Source organism: Manis pentadactyla, chromosome 16, assembly GCF_030020395.1.
Source record: "Manis pentadactyla isolate mManPen7 chromosome 16, mManPen7.hap1, whole genome shotgun sequence".
Taxonomy (NCBI): Eukaryota; Metazoa; Chordata; class Mammalia; order Pholidota; family Manidae; genus Manis; species Manis pentadactyla.
This window is the reverse complement of record NC_080034.1, coordinates 38,706,601-38,728,096: the sequence shown is the minus strand read 5'-3', so window position 1 is coordinate 38,728,096 and position 21,496 is coordinate 38,706,601. Positions and strand designations below refer to the sequence as shown.

Here is a 21,496-nt window from a genome sequence, read left to right as displayed (position 1 = left end):
GCCATCTGAATTTCTTCTTTGGAGAACTGTCTCTTCAGCTCCTCTGACCATTTTTTAATTGGATTGTTTGCTTTTTGTCTGTTGAGGTGCATGAGCTCTTTATATATTTTGGATGTCACCCCTTTATTGGATCTGTCATTTATGAATATATTCTCCCATACTGTAGGGTATCTTTTTGTTCTATTGATGGTGTCCTTTGCTGTACAGAAGCTATTCAGTTTGATGTAGTCACACTTGTTCTTTTTTGCTTTTGTTTCCCTTGCCCAGAGAGATATGTTCATGAAGAGGTCGCTCATGTTTATGTCCAAGAGATTTTTGCCTATGTTTTTTCTAAGAGTTTTATGGTTTCATGACTTACATTCAGGTCTTTGATACATTTTGAATTTACTTCTGTGTATGGGGTTAGACAGGGATCCAGTTTCATTCTCTTACATGTAACTGTCCAGTTTGCCAACACCAGCTGTTGAAGAGGCTGTCATTTCTCCATTGTATGTCCATGGCTCCTTTATCATATATTAATTGATCTTATATGTTTGGGTTAATATCTGCACTCTCTATTCTGTCCCACTGGTCTGTGGGTCTGTTCTTGTGCCAGTACCAAATTGTCTTTATTACTGTGGCTTTGTAGTAGAGCCTAAAGTTGGGAAGTGAGATCCCCCCTGCTTTATTCTTCCTTCTCAGGATTGCTTTGGCTATTCAGGGTCTTTTGTGGTTCCATATAAATTTTAAAACTATTTGTTCCAGTTCCTTGAAGAATGCTGTTGGTATTTTGATAGGCATTGCATTGAATCTGTAGATTGCTTTAGGCAGGATGGCCATTTTGATTATATTAATTCTTCCTAGCCAAGAGCATTCGATAAGTTTCCATTTGTTAGTGTCCTCTTTAATTTCTCTTAAGAGTGTCTTATAGTTTTGAGGGTATAGGTCTTTCACTTCCATGGTTAAGCTTATTCCTAGGTATTTTATTCTTTTTGACGCAATTGTGAATAGAATTGTTTTCCTGATTTCTCTTTCTGCTACTTCATCGTTAGTGTATAGGAAAGCAACAGATTTCTGTGTATTAATTTGGTATCCTGCAACTTTGCTGAATTCAGATATTACTTCTAGTAGTTTTAGAGTGGAGTCTTTAGGGTTTTTTATGTACAATATCATGTCATCTGCAAATAGTGACAGTTTAACTTCTTTAACAATCTGGATTCCTTATACTTCTTTGTTTTGTCTAATGGCTAGGACCTCCAGTACTATGTTGAATAACAGTGGTGAGAGTGGGCATCCCTGTCTTGTTCCCGATCTCAGAGGAAAAGCTTTCAGCTTCCTGCTGTTCAGTATGATGTTGGCTGTGGGTTTATCATATATGGCCTTAATTATGTTGAGGTACTTGCCCTGTATACCCATTTTGCTGAGAGTTTTTATCATGAATGGATGTTGAATTTTTTCATATGCTTTTTCAGCATCTATGGAGATGATCATGTGGTTTTTGTCCTTCTTTTTATTTATGTGGTGGATGATGCTGATGGATTTTCAAATGTTGAACCATCCTTGCATCCCTGGGATGAATCCCACTTGGTTGTGGTGTATGATCCTTTTGATGTATTTTTGAATTCGGTTTGCTAATATATTTTTGAGTATTTTTGCATCTACATTCATCAGGGATATTGGTCTTTAATTTTCTTTTTTGGTAGGGTCTTTGCCTGGTTTTGGTATTAGGGTGATGTTGGCTTCATAGAATGAGTTTGGGAGTATTCCCTCCTCTTCTAGTTTTTGGAAAACTTTAAGGAGAATGGGTATTATATCTTCTTTGTATGTCTGATAAAATTCTGAGGTAAATCCATCTGGCCCAGGGGTTTTTTTCTTGGGTAGTTTTTTGATTACCACTTCAATTTCCTTGCTGGTAATTGGTTTGTTTAGATTTTGTGCTTCCTCCTTGGTCAATCTTGGAAGGTTGTATTTTTCTAGGAAGTTGTCCATTTCTTCTAGGTTTTCCAGCTTGTTAGCATATAGGTTTTCATAGTAGTCTCTAATAATTCTTTGTACTTCTGTTGGGTCCATCATGATGTTTCCTTTCTCGTTTCTGATCTGTTAATATGTGTTGATTCTCTTTTTCTCTTAATAAGTCTGGCTAGAGGCTGATCTATTTTGTTTATTTTCTCAAAGAACCAGCTCTTGGTTTCATTGATTTTTTTCTATTGTTTTATTCTTCTCAATTTTGTTTATTTCTTCTCTAATCTTTGTTATGTCCCTCCTTCTGCTGACTTTAGGCCTCATTTGTTCCTCTTTTTCCAATTTTGATAATTGTGACGTTAGACTACTCATTTGGGTTTGTTCTTCTTTCTTTAAATAGGCCTGGATTGCTATATACTTTCCTCTTAAGACTGCTTTTGCTGCATCCCACAGAAGTTGGGGCTTTGTGTTGTTGTTGTCATTTATTTCCATATATTGCTGGATCTCCATTTTAATTTGGTCGTTGATCCATTGACTATTTAGAAGAGTGTTGTTAAGCCTCAGTGTGTTTGTGAGCCTTTTTGCTTTCTTTGTGCAATTTATTTCTAGTTTTATACCTTTGTGGTCTGAAAAGTTGGTTGGTAGGATTTCAATCTTTTGGAAGTTACTAAGGCTCTTTTTGTGACCTAGTATGTGGTCTATTCTGGAGAATATTCCATGTGTACTTGAGAAGAATGTGTATCCTGTTGCTTTTGGGTGTAGAGTTCTATAGATGTCTATTAGGTCCATCTGTTCTAGTGTGTGCTTCAGTGCCTCCGTGTCCTTACTTATTTTCTGCCTGGTGGATCTGTCCTTTGGAGTGAGTGGTGTGTTGAAGTCTCCTAGAATGAATGCATTGCATTCTATTTCCTCCTTTAGTTCTGTTAGTATTTGTTTCACATATGCTGGTGCTCCTGTGTTGGGTGCATATATATTTATTATGGTTATATCCTCTTGTGGGACTGAGCCCTTTATCATTATGTAATGTCCTTCTTTATCTCTTGTGACTTTCTTTGTTTTGAAGTCTATTTTGTCTGATACTAGTACTGCAACACCTGCTTTTTTCTCCCTGTTGTTTGCATGAAATATCTTTGTCCATCCCTTGACTTTCAGTCTGTGCATGTCTTTGGGTTTGAGGTGAGTCTCTTGTAAGCAGCATATGGGTCTTGCTTTTTTATCCTTTCAGTGACTCTATGTCTTTTGATTGGGGCATTCAGTCCATTTACATTTAGGGTGATTATCAATAGGTACGTACTTATTGCCATTTCAGGCTTTAGATTCGTGGTTACCAAAGGTTCCAGGTTACTTTTCTTACTATCTAAGAGTCTAACTTAACTCACTTAGTATGCTGTTACAAACACAATCTAAAGATTCTTTTCTGTTTCTCCTCCTTTTTCTTCCTCCTTCATTCTTTATATATTAGGTATCAAACTCTGTACTTTTTGTCTATCCCTTGATTGACTTTGGGGATATTCAATTTAATTTTGCATTTGCCTCTCAATAAGCTGCTCCACCCTCCCTGCCATGGTTTTACTACCTCTGGTGACAGCTATCCAACCCTAGGAAGCAATCCACTTCCATCTATAGCAGTCCCTCCAAAATAGACTGCAGAGATGGTTTGTGGGAGGTAAACTCTCTCAGCTTTTGCTTATCTGGAAATTGTTCAATCCCTCCTTCAAATTTAAATGATAATCTTGCCAGATAAAGTAATCTTGGTTCCAGGCCCTTCTGCTTCATGGCATTAAATACATCATGCCACTCCCTTCTGGCCTGTAAGGTTTCTGCTGAGAAGTCTGATGTTAGCCTGATGGGCTTTCCTTTGTATGTGATCTTATTTCTGCCTCTGGCTGCTTTTAACAGTCTGTCCTTATCCTTGATCTTTCCCATTTTAATTACTATGTGTCTTGGTGTTGTCTTCCTTGGGTCCCTTGTGTTGGGAGATCTGTGGATCTCCATGGCCAGAGAGACTATCTCCTTCCCCAGATTGGGGAAGTTTTCAGCAACTACCTCCTCAAAGACACTTTCTATCCCTTTCTCTCTCTTCTTCTTCTTCTGGTATCCCTATAATGTGAATATTGTTCCGCTTGGATTGGTCACACAGTTCTCTCAATATTCTTTCATTTTTAGAGATCCTTTTTTCTCTCTGTGCCTCAGCTTCTTTGTATTCCTCTTCTCTAGTTTCTATTTCATTTATTGTCTCCTCCACTGTATCCAACCTGCTTTCAATACCCTCCATCGTGCTCTTCAACGATTGGATCTCTGACCTGAATTCATTCCTGAGTTCTTGGATGTCTTTCCCTACCTCCATTGGAATGTTGATTATTTTTATTTTGAACTCCCTTTCAGGAAGAGTCATGAGGTCCATACCATTTAAATCTTTCTCGGGAGTTGTATTAATAATTTTACTCTGGACAAGGTTCCTTTGGCGTTTCTTGTTTGTATATGGCGCCCTCTAGTGTCCAGAAGCTCTATTCTGGAGCTGCTCAGCCCCTGAAGCAATGTCGGGGGTTGCAGGGGAGCGGTACTGGTGCCTGGGGGGAGGAAAAAAGCTGTTCCCCACCTCCTGGCTGCTGTGCCTGTCTCCACTGCCTGAGCCAATGGGCCCGTCACACAGGTATGTTTTTGTCCCAGAGCAGCCAGATATGGATCCCTGCTTTCCACAAGGAGCCAGAATCCCAGTCTCCCCAGGAACTCTGCCTGTATTAACTTCCCAATGCAGTAGTCATGCGAGTCTCACAAAAGCACCATGAAATGTAGGTTTGTGCTCCCATAGCAGATCTCCAGAGCTAGGTATTCAGCAGTCCCAAGCCTTCCACTCCCTCCCTGCTCCATTTCTCTTCCTCCTGCCAGTGATCTGGGGTTGGGGAGGGGCTCGGGTCCCGTGGAGCCACAGCTCTGGTATGTTATCCCATTCGGTGAGGTCTTATCTTTTCTCCAGGTGTGTGCAGACTGATGCCGTCCTCTTTCCTGTTGCTCTCTCAGGATTAGTTGCACCAATTAAATTTTCTAATTGTATCCAGTTTTAGGAGGAAGCCTCTCTCTCTCCTCTCACACCACCATCTTTAATCCCATCGGTTTGCTAATATTTTGTAGAGTATTTTTGCATCTACATTCATCAGGGATATTGGTCTGTAATTTTCTTTTTTGGTGGGGTCTTTGCCTGGTTTTGGTATTAGGGTGATGTTGGCTTCATACAATGAGTTTGGGAGTATTCCCTCCTCTTCTATTTTTTGGAAAACTTTAAAGACAATGGGTATTATGTCTTCTCTGTATGTCTGATAAAATTCCGAGGTAAATCTATCTGGCCCAGGGGCTTTGTTCTTGGGTAGTTTTTTGATCACTGCTTCAATTTCATTGCTGGTAATTGGTCTGTTTAGATTTTGTGTTTCTTCCTTGGTCAGTCTTGGAAGGTTGTATTTTTCTAGGAAGTTGTCTATTTCTTCTAGGTTTTCCAGCTTGTTAGCATATAGGTTTTCATAGTATTCTCTAATAATTCTTTGTGTTTCTGTGGGGTACAGACTGTGTATATAATAGCTTAATAAGAGAGTTCAGTTAGACAGCAAGATAGTAAAGAAGCTACCCTTGAACCTCTGGTAACCACGAATCTAAAGCCTGCAATGGCAATAAGTACATATCTTTCAATAATCACCCTAAAGGTAAATGGACTGAATGCACCAATCAAAAGATGCAGAGTAACGAATGGATAAAAAAGCAAGACCCATCTATATGTTGCTTACAAGAGACTCACCTCAAACCCAAAGACATACAAAGATTTTTCCTTTCTCATTTCTGATTCTGTTTATGTGTGTAGATTCTCTTTTTCTCTTAATAAGTCTGGCTAGGGGTGTATCTGTTTTGCTTATTTTCTCAAAGAACCAGCTCTTGGTTTCATTGATTTTTTCTATTGTTTTATTCTTCTCAATTTTATTTATTTCTTCTCTGATCTTTATTATGTCCCTCCTTCTGCTGACTTTGGGCCTCATTTGTTCTTCTTTTTCCAGTTTCAATAATTGTGACTTTAGACTATTCATTTGGGATTGTTCTTCCTTCTTTAAATAGGCCTGGATTGCTATAATCTTTCCTCTTTGAACTGCCTTTGCTGCATCGCACAGAAGGGGCTTTGTGCTGTTGTTGTCATTTGCCTCCATATATTGCTTGATCTCTGTTTTAATTTCGTCATTGATCCATTGATTATTTAGGAGCATGTTGTTAAGCCTCCACGTGTCTGTGTGCCTTTTTGTTTTCTTTGTACAATTTATTTCTAGTTTTATGCCTTTGTGGTCTGAGAAATTGGTTGGTAGAATTTCAATCTTTTTGAATTTACTGGGGCTCTTTTTGTGGCCTAGTTTGTGGTCTATTCTGGAAAATGTTCCATGTACACTTGAGAAGAATGTGTATCCTGCCGCTTTTGGGTGAAAAGTTCTGTAGATGTCTGTTAAGTCCATCTGTTCTAGTGTGTTGTTCAGTGCCTCTGTGTCCTTATTTTCTGTCTGGTGGATCTGTCCTTTGGAGTGAGTGGTGTGTTGAAGTCTCCTAGAATGAATGCATTGCATTCTATTTCCTCCTTTGATTCTGTTAGTATTTGTTTTACATATGCTGGTGCTCCTGTATTGGTGCATATGTATTTATAATGGTTATATTCTCTTGTTGAACTGATCCTTTTATCATTATGTAATGTCCTTCTTTATCTGTTGTGACTTTCTTTGTTTTGAAGCCTATTTTGTCTGATACAAGTACTGCAACACCTGCTTTTTTCTCCCTATTGTTTGCATGAAATATCTTTTTCCATCCCTTGCCTTTTAGTCTGTGTATGTCTTTGGGTTTGAGGTGAGTCTCTTGTAAGCAGCATATAGATGGGTCTTCCTTTTTTATCCACTCTATTACTCTGTGTCTTTTGATTGGTGCATTCAGTCCATTTACATTTAGGATGATTATTGAAAGACATGTACTTATTACCATTGCAGGCTTTAGATTCAAAGGTTCAAGGGTAGGTTCTATACTATGTTACCATCTAACTTAACTCTCTTATTAGGCTATCACATACACAGTCTGGTGATTCTTTATTTCTCTCTCATTCTTCCTCCTCCGTTCTTTGTATGTTAGGTGTTTTATTCTGTACTCTTTTGTTTCCTTTGGCTGCTTTTGTGAGTAGTTGATTTTATTTTTTGCCTTTAGTTAGTATTTGGTTGGTCTGCTTTCTTTGTTGTGATTTTATTTTCTCTGTTGACATCTATTTAGCCTTAGGAGCACTTACATCTAGAGCATTCTCTTTAAAATATCCTGTAGAGGTGATTTGTGGGAGGCAAATTCCCTCAACTTTTGCTTGTCTGGAAATTGTTTAATCCCTCCTTCATATTTAAATGATAGTCCTGCTGGATACAGTATCCTTGGTTCAAGACCCTTCTGTTTCATTGCATTAAATATGTCATGCCATTCTCTTCTGGCCTCAACAGAAACATCAGGTTTCTGTTGAGAAGTCTGATGATAGCCTGATGGGTTTTCCTTTGTAGGTGACCTTTTTTCTCTCTCTGGCTGCCTTTAATACTCTGTCCTTGCCTTTGATCTTTGCCATTTTAATTATTATATATCTTGGTGTTGTCCTCCTTGGGTCCCTTGTGTTGGGATTTCTGTGGGCTTCCATGATCCGAAAGACTATTTCCTCCCCCAGTTTGGGGAAGTTTTCAGCAATTATTTCTTCAAATACACTTTATATCCCTTTTTCTCTCTCTTCTTTTTCTGGTACTCCAATAATGTGAATATTGTTCCATTCGGATTAGTCACACAGTTCTCTTAATATTCTTTCATTCCTGGAGATACTTATATCTCTCTTTGCATCAGCTTAGAGAAGATGCAGAGCATTCCTTAGAGAAGAATGCAGAGCATTCCTGTTCTCTGATTTCTATTCCATTACCGGCCTCTTGCACCTCATCAGTCTGCTCTTAAGTCCTTCCAGAGATTGTTTTGTTTCTGTATTCTCCCTCCCCACTTGCTCCTTTAGCTCTTGCATATTTCTCTGCAGGTCCATCAGCATGGTTATGATCTTTATTTTGAATTCTTTTTCAGGAAGATTGGTTAAATCTATCTCCCCAGGCCCTCTCTCAGGAGTTGTCTGGGTAATTCTGGACTGGACCAAATTCTTCTGCCTTTTTATGGCAATAGAGGTATCTGTAGGCAGGTAGCGTATGTGTCAGCTGGGAGAACAAAGTCCTTTCCTGCTTGTTGATCACCTTGCTCTTCTCCGCTGCCTGTGTCAGTTACCCGCACATGTGGCTCAGCCTCCAGATTAATACCCTAAGATGCCATTGGTGGGGTCACTGTCAGGGTAGCCCAGAGCCCTGCGGGGAGTGGCAGGCGTGCCAGGTGTGCTCTCCTGTGAGAACGGTGCCCCTTTGCACCTTATCCCGGTTTCCTCTGCCTGTGCTGGGCAGCTGCGCATCCGTGGTGGCCTCTGGGTCTGGCCTGGCAGCTGTATGCCAGGAGGAGATTCTGGGTGGTTGCTGTGGGCACGGATGCTCCCCAGCTGCTCCACTGCTGCGAGTGGGCATGCGGCCGCTCCCTGGGTGCTCTGCAGATTTGCCGCTGTGCACATGCGTGTGCAAAACCACTCTCCAGCTGCTCGGCCACCACGGTGGCACCACGCCTGAGGGGGAATGACTGACCGGCTGTTTATCACTGTGAGGGACTTCAGAGTTGCACTGCCTCCCGGGGGTCTAGGGTGCCTGAAGTTCACCGGAATTCCCTGCTACTGGGTTGAGTGTGCCGGGACACTTCCGTCCAGCTGTGAGGCCCCTGTCCCTTTAAGACTTTCAAAAAGCACTCTGTTTTCTTTTGTCCCAGGGGAGCCAGCTGTGGAGACCCACTCACAGATTTTACTTTACCGTTTCTCTAATATCCAGCACACCATGCAATGTGTGTCTCCGCTCCCAGTGCAGATTACTAGGGCTAGTTATTTAGCATTCCTGGGCTCCCTCTCCCTCCCCGCTCCGACTCCTCTCCTCCAGCCAGGGAGCTGAGGTGAGGGGCGCTCGGGTCCCACTGGGCTGTGGCTTGTATCTTACCCCCTTCGTGAGATGCTGAGTTCTTGCAGATGTAGATGTAGCCTGGCTGCTGTACTGTATTCCCTGGTCTCTCTTTTAGGAATAGTTGTATTTGTTGTATTTTCAAAAATATATATGGTTTTGGGAGATTTCCACTGCCCTACTCACGCCGCCATGTTGGCTCCTCTCGTCAGACAGGAATCTTATTTGGCTTTAAAAAGGAGTGAAATTCTGACACATGCTTACAGCATGGATGAACCTTGAAAATATTATGAAATGTGCCATACTCAAAAGGACAAATATTGTACAGTTCTACTTCTATGAAGTATAATCAAAATTCACGAGACACAAAGTAAAATAGAGGATACCAAGCACTCAAGGGAAAGGGGAATGAGGAGTTATTTTTTTGTATTTTTTAATATAATTTCTGTTTGGGGTGATGAAAACATTCTGGAAATGGACAGTGGGGATGGTTGCACAAAACTGTCAATATACTTAATGCCACTAAACTTGTAACACTTAAAAATGGTTAAAATGGTAAAAAATTTTAAGTATTTTTACCACACAAAAAATAAATCCTAAAAAACAAACAACTAAGCCCCCAATATGCACCATTCCCCAGGGAGGATCAGCCAGCCACCTGGTGGCAGATGATTTCTTTGGACCTCTTCCATTATGGAGGGGCAGAGATTCTTCTGCACTGGAGTAGACATACATTCTGAATATGGATTTGTCTTCCCTGTCTGCAACGCCTCTGTCAGCCCCAACATCTTACACTCACAGAATGCCTTATATACTGTCCCTTGGTCCTGGCATGCCCCATAGCATACAGCAATAGATTCCTACCCACTTACCCATCACCAAGAATCAACTGGCCTTAAACTGAAAAGTGAAATGGCTTATTGAAGACTAGTTTACAGTATTAGTTGAGGGACAATATCCTGAACAGAAATTCTGTCTTATAAGATGCCGTAAGTGCTTTGAATCAAAGACCATCACATGATGTTGCTCCCCAAAGCCATAATACACTGTCCCAGAAATCAAAGGGTGGAAGTAGTTACTATTACACCTAACAACCTACCTGCAGAATTTTTGTTTTCTGTCCTGCCAACTTTGTGCTCTGCTGATTTGGGGGGAATGTTTGCACTGGCTCCAAAGAATTTGGGCTTCTTATACAACTGAACCAACAGGGTGAATAAGGAGTTACTGTCTAGAGTAATTGATCCTGAGTACCAAGGAGAAACTGGGCTGCTGCTACAAAATGAGAGCTTCTCTGAGTACTTCCTCTTGGTACTTCCACAGCCAGTGATAAAGGCTAATGGAAAACCATGGCAAACAAAAGTAAAATGCTAGAGGACTCAAAACGCTTTGGCAGTAAGGTGTGGGTTACCCTACCACATAAAGAACCCCAACCAGCTGAGGCTGTGGCTGAGGACAAGGAAATATGAAATTAATAGAAGGAAACTAAAGATATCAACTGCAGCCTTATGCCCAATTACAGAAACAAAGGCTCTAAACTTTCTCTTTGCTGTTATAGGCAAGGATTTATTTGTATATGATAACCAGTTTCTTCTTCTTTCTCCTTCTTCCTGTTATTATTTTATAGATCAGTGGCTGGAAGTTAACTTTACAGCTTAGCCTTTAGGTAAAAGAATTCAGTGGGACTGTGACTGAATTTGAGAATTCATAATATAATATAAATAGCAATGGATACAATAACTGTGGGGACCATGAGTCTCCTCATTTTAGAGAAATGATGAGAACTTTTAAGACAGACAGTTTTATCTTATTAGGTAGAAGTACAGTTCAGGAATTCAAATGTGTGTAGAAGGGTACATCTGGATGCTGAGTAGTCAAAGAAGTGGAATGTGATATTTATCAATTCATTGTCTCTCAGCTCCAAATCCATCCTTCCTTCCTCTTCTCTTAAAAAACGGAGTTTAATATTTTTCCTTTAACAGCTGGCACAATTTTAAGCTTCATCTGCAAGGGCATTATTAATTAGTTTCCTATGCTGCATAGCAAATGACCATAAACTTAGAGGCTTAAGACAGCATATACATTTACTATCTCAGTTTCTGTGGGTCATAAGTCCAGGCACAGTTTAACTGGGTCCTCTGTGCAAGACTCATAAGGCTGCAATTAAGTGTTGTTTGGGCTGCATTCTCATTTGGAAGCTGGACTGGGGAAGAATCTGTTGCCAAGCTCATTCAAATCAGCAGAATTCATCTCCTTAGAACTGTGTACTTGAAGGCCCCAGCTTCTTACTGGCTGTTAGATAGATGCTGCCCTCAGGTCCTAGAGGCCACCTGCATTTCCCTGCTATGTGGCCCTATCCATAGGCAGTTCACAACATATCTGTTTGCATTTTTGAGGCCAGCAGGAAAGTTTCCTTCTTCAGTATGCTAAGATGGAGTTTTACATAAAGAAATATATTTTAGGGAGTGACATTCCATCATCTTTGGCATATTCTAATGGTTAGGGGCAAGATACAGATCTCCTCTGGACTCAAGGAGAGAGGATGATACAAGGGCATAGATCTTTCATGGTCACTTTAGGGTGTGTGTGAACCACATACGAAAGAGACACTGCAAAAGGCAAGAGCTTTTTTCCTGGTTCTGGAATGCTCACTGGACAGGTTCCTGCAGTACACATGGCTTCACCAGTAGCTGGCTCCTGCAGCCTGAGTGGTTTCTCCAGTGCTGAGCTCCTGTGGAGTAAGTGGCTGCTTCTGCGCTGACCAATGCCTGCAGTGCACAGGGTCAGCAGTGCACACAGGCCAGCAACAACACCTGGCACTGCCACTTCTTCCTCTCAGATGAATCCTTGGGTGTTACACCTCAGCCCTCGGCTGTACGGTTGGTTTTAATCCAATATTCTAGTACTCTGTAGGGTTTTCTTTGCTTTTTACTAGCCGACAGCCCTTGTTTCTCTAATTTCATTGTTATAATTTTTATATTAAAACTTTTTTGTTGAAGGAAAAACTGAAGGAACAAAACGGCAGCAGAATCACAGAACCCAAGAAGGGACTAACAGTTACCAAAGGGGAAGAGACTGGGGAGAATGGGAGGGTAGGGAGGGATAAGGGCAGGGAAGAAGAAAGGGGGTATTATGATTAGCATGTATAATGTGGGGGGTGGGGGCAAGGGGAGGGCTGTGCAACACAGAGAAGACAAGTAGTGATTCTACAACATTTTGCTATGCTGATGGACAGTGACTGTAATGGGGTTTGTGGGGGGTACTTGGTGTAGGGGAGAGCCTAGTAAACATAATATTCTTCATGTAATTGTAGATTAATGATTAAAAAGGGGGGGGATTACTCCCTGATAGGATAAAATTAACTGCAAATCAATGATTAATGCATGCTTTACATATCCTTAATTTTGATCTTTTAAAGGGTGTTGGATGATCAGCTATGGAAGTATATTTTTCTGATAATATTTCTTTTTCTTAAAGAAAAAAAGCAGTTAATGTGTGGTGGTCTCCAATAGGTTCTTCACAATGGTATAAAGGTCATATCAAAGTGTGGGCAAAGGGTTTGTTTGTGTTTATACAGAGGATCAAAGCCTAATTTGGCTACCCAGAAAACAAATTAAGATACGATATGAATAAGAACTTCCAACATCAACATCCTCTGGAAGAGTCATTCCAGAAGATGATCATCAAAAAACTTCAACAAAAATCCTGGCGCTGTTGCAGTTGTAGCTGCATTCATCCCACCGGTTCCTGGACTTGCCATTGGAATGAAGAAGGAGATATCTAAGCTGGCCTGTGCATACAGTAAAACAACAAATTTGACTGGATCTGTATTGTCGGAACTCAACCAAGAATTAGGAGAAGTGCAAGTTGCAGTGCTCCAAAATTGTGCGACTATAGACTATCTACTGTTAAAAGAACATATGGGATGTGAACAGTTCCCAGGAATGTGTTGTTTTAATTTATCTGATTTTTCTCAAACTATTCAAATTCAGTTAGACAATATCCATCATATTATTGATAAGTTTTCACAAATGCCTAGGGTACCTAACTGGTTTTCTTGGTTTCACTGGATATGGCTGGTAATTGTAGGTCTGCTTTTGTTATGTATCTGTATTCCTATTCTGTTAATGTGTGTACACAATTTAATTAGTAGTTTGTTAAAACCTATACATGCTTATGTTACTCTACAAGAAGTTATGTCAAAGAAATAATCTTCCCATGTTTTCTTACGCCTGCTACTTCTATAGCTTTTCTTCTTCCTTCCTAACTACAACCCTTTAGTAGAATTCATGCCTCATATAGAAAATTACCGAGTACCATAATTCTTCCAAGTGGTAAAGATACCTCAAGACAAATGCTGGGCATAGAAGCCACAGGGCATAAATCTGCAAAGAAGTAAAAACCTAACCTTTTCAAAGAATATTGCTTTTCTCTCACTTACCAACTTTACGTTTCCCTGTATGGCCCCGGAAGATGACTGGTTAGCCAGAGACAGGTAAGATTCCTCAAGGGAGGAACAACCTAAGACAGGCACAGTCGCAGGGGGGCCATCAGGTGAGAAATTGGGGATCAACAGAGGTGAGGCTTAGAACCTCACCCCCCGTTTTGAGAGAAATCTTCTGCATCTGCAAATGTTTTGTTGCCCTTGTCTAGCTTGGATTAATACTTAGTCTATAGGCACAGAGCTGATCATCTACATTTGCCCTCTTACAGCACTAAAATTATGTTTTCTACCTTTATCTTGCATCTACCTACCACTTCAGCATTTTATTTTTAAAAAAATAAGGGAGAAATGTGGGATTCACATATAAATCAAGTATAAAAAGCAAATGAATAATCATATCTGACTTGATTGTTTATAGTTCATGATGCATGATCAAAACTGAAAGTTTCTGTGATATGACTGCCCTTGCACTGTTCACCATGTAAGAACTTATTCACTATGTAAGAACTTGTTCACCATGTAAGAACTTGTTCGTTATGTTTCAGAAGATTGGAGACTGTTGAGAATTAGGCTTGGGGTTGATTAATGATTGTGCATTGAGTCCCCTTTACAGAATTTTATTGTTGTTAACAACCATTTGATCAATAAATATGAGAGATGTCCTCTCAAAAAAAAAAAAACTTCTTTGTTGAAGCTACTATGTGATTTCTGTCTACTGATTACTCTGACTGATTCATAGGCCATGTTCAGTTAGGATTTGCTAGCCAGTGACATTCCAAAGAGTTGGTGATGTCTAAGAACTTTACATCTACAAATGGAAGGTCAGTTACTCACCTCTTTAATTTCTTTCAGAAGTTCAAGAGCACAACTGAAGTCCAGGAGAGTAGCTGATAGTTGCTCCTTAAGATGGTCCCAAAAGGCATTGTGTATTGTTTCCTTGACCTTGTCTTCCAGACTATAAGAGGGTTAAATGAGCAAATTATTTTCTGTACCCAAAAACTGTTATAAGGTTATCTCCTAAGCCCCAAACAGCATTTGATATGACGAAAAACCATTATGTTAACAGGGAAAGGCCAGGAATTATGTTTGGACTGCAGCAGAGTAGAAAAGGCTGGGGTTAGACGTAGATATCAAGGGCATCAATAAAACCTCTCAGAAAGGCCTCTCACCATTACAGAGCAGTCCTCCCTATGCAGTAGGAAGAACCCTTCATTGCAGTCAAGCCAGCTTTAGCAATGATTTTGTATCCAACCTAGATAATATGTGACTTAGTTTCCATTTATGTTTACATACAGCAATGAACTAAATTATCTTTCATTTGCTTCTAGTCCTAAAATCTAGGAAAGAATCTTCCTTTTTTGATAATACCTGAATATCCATAGACATTTCCAAATCAGCAGGTCTAAAACTGAATTCACTGTCTTGCCACTCCAAACCTGTTTCTCATGTATTCCCAGTCTCAGTGGTACAACTATATCACCAGTCATAGAAGCCAGAAATACTGCTCTTTTTACCCTTAAAAAAAACAGCAAAGGCAATTCAATGGAGAAAGGACAGTCTTTCAGCAAAGAGCTAGAACAACTGCACACCCACATGCAGAAAGATGAATCTAGGCTCAGACCTTCCACAAACAGATCACAGACCTAAATGTAAGACATAATGCTGTAAAATTTCTAGAAAATAACATGGGAAAAAAATCTATGTGACCTTGTATTTAGCAATGACCTTTACATACAACACCAAAAGCAAGATCCATGGAAGAAAAAATTGGTAAGCTGGACTTCATTAAAATTAAAAACTTCTGAGACACACACTGTTAAGAGAATGAAAAGATAAGCCACAATCTTTGCAAACCATCTATTTGATAAAGGACATGTATCCAAAGTACACAAAGAGCTTTTAAAACCCGACAGTAAGAAAACAACCCAAATTTAAAACAGGAAAAGTTCTGAACAGACACATCTCCAAAGTAAACATACACTTGGCAAATAAGCATATGGAGAGATGCTCAACATTACATGTCATTTCGGAGCTACAAATTAAAATAACAATGAGATACCACTACACACCTATTAGAATGACCAAAATCCAAAACACTGTCAACACCAAATGCTGGTAGGGATGTAGAGCAACAGGAACTCTCATTCATTGCTGTGGGAATGCAAAATTGTATGGTTATTCTGGAAGATAGTTTGTCAGTTTCTTATAAAATTAAACACACTTTTGCCATATAATCCAACCGTTGTATTCCTTGGTATGTACTCACATGAGTTGAAAACTTATGTACACAAAAACCTGCACAGAGGTTTATAGCAGCTTTATTCATAATTGCCAAAACTTGGAAGCAACCAGTATGTCATTCTGTAAGTCTGTGGATAAATACACTGACTCATTTGGACAGTGGAATACTATTCAGCACTAAAAAAAATGAGCTATCAAGTCCCAAAAAGACATGGAGGAATCTTAAGTGCATACTGCTAAATGAAAGAAGCCAATCTGAAAAGGTTATATATTGTATGACTACAACTACAGGCCACTCTAGAAACCTAAGGGGACAGTAAAAAGATCATTGGTAGCTAAGGGTTTGTGGGGAAGGATGAATAGGTAGAGCACAGGGATTTTTAGGGGGGAGAAATCATTCTGTATGGTAGAAGAATGGTAAATACATGTCATTATGCATTTTTCAAAACCCACATACAACACAAAAAGCAAACCTCAATGTAAACTATGGACTTGAGTTAATAATAATATATTAATACTGGATCATCAATGATAACAAATGCACCACACTAAGAAAAGATGTAAATAATAGGGGAAACTGCAGGAGAAGTGGGTGGGGGGGTGGTATGTGGGAATTACAATCATTCTGTAAAACTGAAACTACTCTTAAACTATTTCCCCTGCTTCATTTCTCATCTCTCATTTCTTCTCCCTGCCCTATCCCTACTCCCTCACTACCACCCCTTTAGCAGACCTTCACTCTCTCCCTGTTTCACTGTTTTCTCCTCTCCTGCCAGCAACAAACATATAAACACTAAGAGAGATGCTAGGAGATCTGAGTTTCATTGAAAACCTGTCCCTAGAAAAACTGTGCTTTGCATGGACACCCATTGGCACAAGGCAAAGGCAATCAGAGCATGAGACCAGGGGGACAACTTGTGACAGAGAGCGGAACTCAAGTAACAGGGTCCCTGAAGTTGCCAAGTAACAAAAGCATTTAAAGAAGCTGACTAATCACAAGCTGCCCTTATTTTCTATTGGTGGAAAATTAGAACTCTTTTAAATATAAAATCTGACAATGAGTCTACCCACTTAACTGCCAAAAACCAGCAGAGCCATTCAACTGATACTTATTGAATGGTTCTTTTAATTGCAATGTCAATATAACTAAGAAGAATCAAAATAAAGCTTGATGGGGGCGGGGGAGCATTATTTATCAACAGAGTTCTAGTCCTGATTCACAAATTAAACTGATTTATGAAGCTAGAAAAAAAAGCATTTGAATACATCACCCTTAGAAAATTAAACTTTTTATCCATGTTGTTTTATCTGTAATATCTTAAAAGAGTAACTGATAGGAGCTATAAGGTAGGCAGCTGATAAGATGACCCCAAAGATGTGATTCCTGGCATTCACACCCTGATGTAATCCTATCTCCTGGAGTGTGGGCTGTGTTTAGAGTCCCTTCTAGCAAACAATATAGCACAGTGGATGGTCTGCCACCTCTGAGAGTAGAACACAGGGTCTATGCTTTCTGCCTCTCGCACTTGGGGTATGGAAGCCAGCTGCCATTTGTTAAGGAAATGAGGGAAGCTCTGGCCAACAGTCCACAGACTGACTGCAACCTCATGAGACTTTGAGCCAGAGGCACACACAGCCAAACCATGCCCATGTATCTGACCCACAGAAACTATGTCATAATGAACATTGTGATTAGCTGCTAAGTTTTGGGTACCTTGTTATGCAGCAATAGACAGCTATCACAAGTTACTCCACATCCGTTAGAGAGGATTCGAAACCCACCCTATTTATATTTTATTAACTGGGATCCCAGGGTGAACATTCCAACAATTGCTCTGACTTATTCACTGGTTAAAAAACGTTTGCTTCTTGACCCTCTGATATTAATCATTACAAATTATTACTCTTCTGTTTAAGTTATTGAGACCTCTTAAGGCTTATATTCGAACACTGAATTCTCCCCCCTTACCAGTTTTATTAAGAAATAATTAACTGATTGTATTACTAAATAAAAATGCTTCCAGTCCAGTCAGAAGTCATTAGTCCTAAATACCTATACTAAATACCTATGAATAAAATAGGAAAATGAGAAAATCCTGTACCTGCTTGTAGGTAAAACCTGGTCTTCCACATGGAAATCATGATTTTTCCCAGTCTTGTTGCTCAGCTTGGAAACGTCATTAACTCTATCTTTCAGACCTGTGACAGAAAACACATAGTGTACACCTGAAATTAATATATGTCAATTTTTTAAAAAGGAACTTTTGATGGGCAAGAGAAAGTCTAAATTTCTACTTTATTCAGAGATTGACTGTACCGAGTAGGCTCCAGATTTAGATTCATCAAACTCATCCTAAATAAATTCACTCAACCATTCTAGTCAAAACTCTAGGCCCTGTGACAGTGCCTCTCACAGTAGACCAGTATGGGAGTAAGAAAGGACAAAGAAGCTATTTTTATAAAAAAACAGAAAATGAAATTGATTAAAAATCTTTCTCTTAAAAAGTAAAATAATAATTAAAGCATCAAAGAAACAATAATATGTGAACTGCAAAAATAATGTATATCTAAGGGTATTTCATTTCACTGTCCTCTTTCTGCCTCTGATGAATGTTAAATTCCCCATACTGATGGTACTGAATGGCACTAACATCATTTGGTCTTCTAAAGCAGTAGTTTCCAGATTTTAGATTTCACAAACTAACAAAATTTCCAGAAAGATTATGAACTGACAACTTGCCAACTTCTTGTTTTGCCAAGTACAAACAGTGAAACAAGTAAATAAACAAATGAAAAATCCACTCTACTGCCACCAAAACCATTATTTCAGAAAAGATGGTTAAACCTCGAAAAAGAGCAGAAAGAGAATATTGTCAGAATAAAGAGTAGTCCTTTAAATTGAAGCAAGTTAGCTTTAGGAAAAAACTCATTACAGTATCTTTATTTCATTTCACTACACATTGCTAAGAACTTTGTCATGTACTCGGAAAAGTACTTGGGAACCAGTATTCTAAGTTCTTAGCAGAGACCCAGCTGATAGCATTCTCATGTAATTGTCATCTGGTAGTTATAATGATTACTTAGCATACAAAACAAAGTTGCACATAATAAATCCTACTTTCTCACTCTTTCAATGAAGCTTCATAATTTATCCACAGAAAGGTGGCTCCAAGATGTGGAGGGGATATAAATGAACTAAGATAGGCCATGAGTTGATAACTGTTGAAGCTGGATGATGAGTAAATGGGATTCATTGCACTAGTTCCTTTACTTTTATAAATATTTAAGTTTTGTGTAAGATTAAAAAGTGTTAAAAAGGAGAGCTACTGTGGAAAAGATATAGGAGACTGCTTTTGTTCTTAGAAGATACCTGATGAAGTTTTAAGTCATGACTCAACCTTACAGTAAAAAAAAATACACAGAGAGCAAGCATGCACTCAGAGTGGCATTTACTGTATTTTTTTTTACTTTTCCACAAACCTGAAATACTGCAAAATAAGGGGAAAACATGATTACAGAATTTACCAAAATGCCACTGAGTCCCTGCTTAGCGAAACATAAAGGGGAACTGAACCTCAAGTGGATAGCTGGAGTTCCCTTTAGTTCTGCAGCCTCTCGTTAAGTCTTTCAGCCAAACTGGGGAAACATAAATATGTGAACAGGCTTACCACTAATTCACTAATGTGAAATGAGAACGAAGAGAAAAGTGTTCAAACGGAGATTGAGCAATAGCAGCTTATTGAAAGGACTGTGGGAAGTATTACACACAGAAACACCACCTCTTTTGACAAAACTGTTGTGTTGCTCACAAGCACCACTGCACCCTGCAACTCCAGCAGCTGTCACAACCAGGAAAGGGAGGGCTCAAAGAGATTGGAAGTAAAATGCAACTGCAGTACATTTTTAAAATCCTGATCCCAAGGACAAAGAAGTTTCAACACAGTAACTTAACCAAGTCCAACTAATATATGTACTTTCAATTTTATTTTTCTTAAAAAGGAAGTTATTCTTTTAGAGAGTTGTTTTACCTTTGAGTTCATTTAAATAGCCACCTCAAGAACTTAAATTGTTTAGATTGTATTTACAAGAAACTGACTTTCACCCCACATCAGCTTCTTAACTACTGGATAAATTCTGAAGCACTCAATTTGCTGCTTTGGTGCCATTTTGTTAGCCAGCAGCGACCCCACGTGGCGACAAGAGAAACAACCGCAATTCAACCTGGTAGTAAGGCCTTGAGCTAATTTTTCCCATTTCAATGTTCAGGAATTTAACTCAAGTTGTTGCATGTGGACAGGTCTTCAGATTGATGACTGTTTGAATTCTCTGGAGATGACTGTAAGAGAAACGCAGGATGAGTCTCAGTGAAATTAGACTTACCTACGTGTGAGGAGAGCCTGTGCCCCAGTAGGATCATTAGAACATCTACTACAGCAGAGAGCTAAAGACTGAGCCCAGGGCAGGATTATTACTTGAATCAACAAAGCGCCAAGAAAACACAATTCCCATCTGGGGCCATCTGGAGTCTTTAAAACCACCCCAGGTGTCGGCCATCTTCCACCTACAAATTCTAAATACAAGAATAACAAAGATAGCTTTGAACCGGGCCTCAAAGATGTAATTGTGCTTGGATCACTTCTTTTCCCAGGACCAAAATTTTGGAAGAACTTCTGGTCAATAGCGGGCCTAGGGCCTGTAGGTAGAGATGCGGCAGCGGGAGACGAGTAGAAGGCCAACCCAAAGAGGAGAAGGCGGGTGGGCGAGAGCTGCGGGCCGCAGGCCCCCAAAGGCGCAGGGGCCGGGAACGCGCGCCTCCCGCCGGCCGAGACTACGCGCCCGCACGGCGGGGACGGACGGTTATCCGGACCGCTCTGGTATTCCCAGGTCGGTCCTGATGTTTCGAGCTTACAGGATCCGCTCTCCGCATCCTTCAGGAGCACGCTGTCCTCGACGTCAGTGATTTTGTTGATGGAATCTGGGTTGGGGAGAAACGGCGCGCTGTTGGCGTCGGGGAAGTCCGCACGTCGCGCTCGACCCGGACAAGAGAGGCAGGTGGGCAGCTCCAGGGTCTCTGAGGGGATGGAGAGGGGCAAAGGAGCCTGAAGGCGGCGGGCGGGGTCAGGGGCCGGAGGGCAGTCAAGCCCTGGGCCCGCAAGCGAACAGGCCAGAGGGGCCACGGCGCGAGGTGGGGCGCGCTGGGCAGGGCCCTTCCGCGACTGCGAGGCGACCTCCCTGCAGGACATGCCCGCCACAGGTCCGCTCCGGCTCCGGCGGCAGGGGGCGCCCATGGCGCCGGGGCTCGGGCCCTCTCACCTCCTCCCCCTACGGCAGGCGGTCGACTCGGGCGTCTGCGCGGTGGCCGCGCAGCCTCCAGGCCAGGGCGGTACCATCGCGGCGGCGCGGCGGCGGGCCGCGGCCGGGAGGCTACCAGTCCCACGCCGCGCTCACCCCCGCCCGTGCCGCCGGAGCGCCGGGTGGGAGAGTCTGGGATTTGAAGACCAACCGTGGCCGGTCTCCCGGGGCAACAGGGCGGGGTCACGTGCCGACCCGTAGTCCACAGCCAGCCACCTGCCCCGAGGGTGGAAGCTGTGGGCTCATCCATCGGGGGCACGAAGACCCCAGGCCTCTGGTTACGTGGTCGCTAGGTCCTGTCCCTACCTGGCATCTCCTGTCCCTAAACCCAGAAAAAGGTCACCCGGAAGTCCTTAGGAAGGGAAGGAGCATTGGGTTTTGTTCTTTTGCAGCCTGTTCATATAACTCAGAAAACACAGAACTACCTGCAAGGTAGTTCGACCTGGACACGTTGTGACAGGAG

General features: G+C 41.0%; 1 protein-coding gene across 1 annotated transcript in view; it reads right to left on the bottom strand.

Annotated features, from left to right (window-relative positions):
• The window catches only part of TCP11 (t-complex 11), a 31,108-nt gene extending 16,721 nt beyond the window's left edge, over nt 1-14,387 (bottom strand). The window contains 1 exon segment of the mRNA XM_057494141.1: nt 14,275-14,387. The gene's annotated coding sequence lies outside the window, so the exon portion shown is untranslated.
• Nucleotides 14,388-21,496: the final 7,109 nt, after the last annotated feature.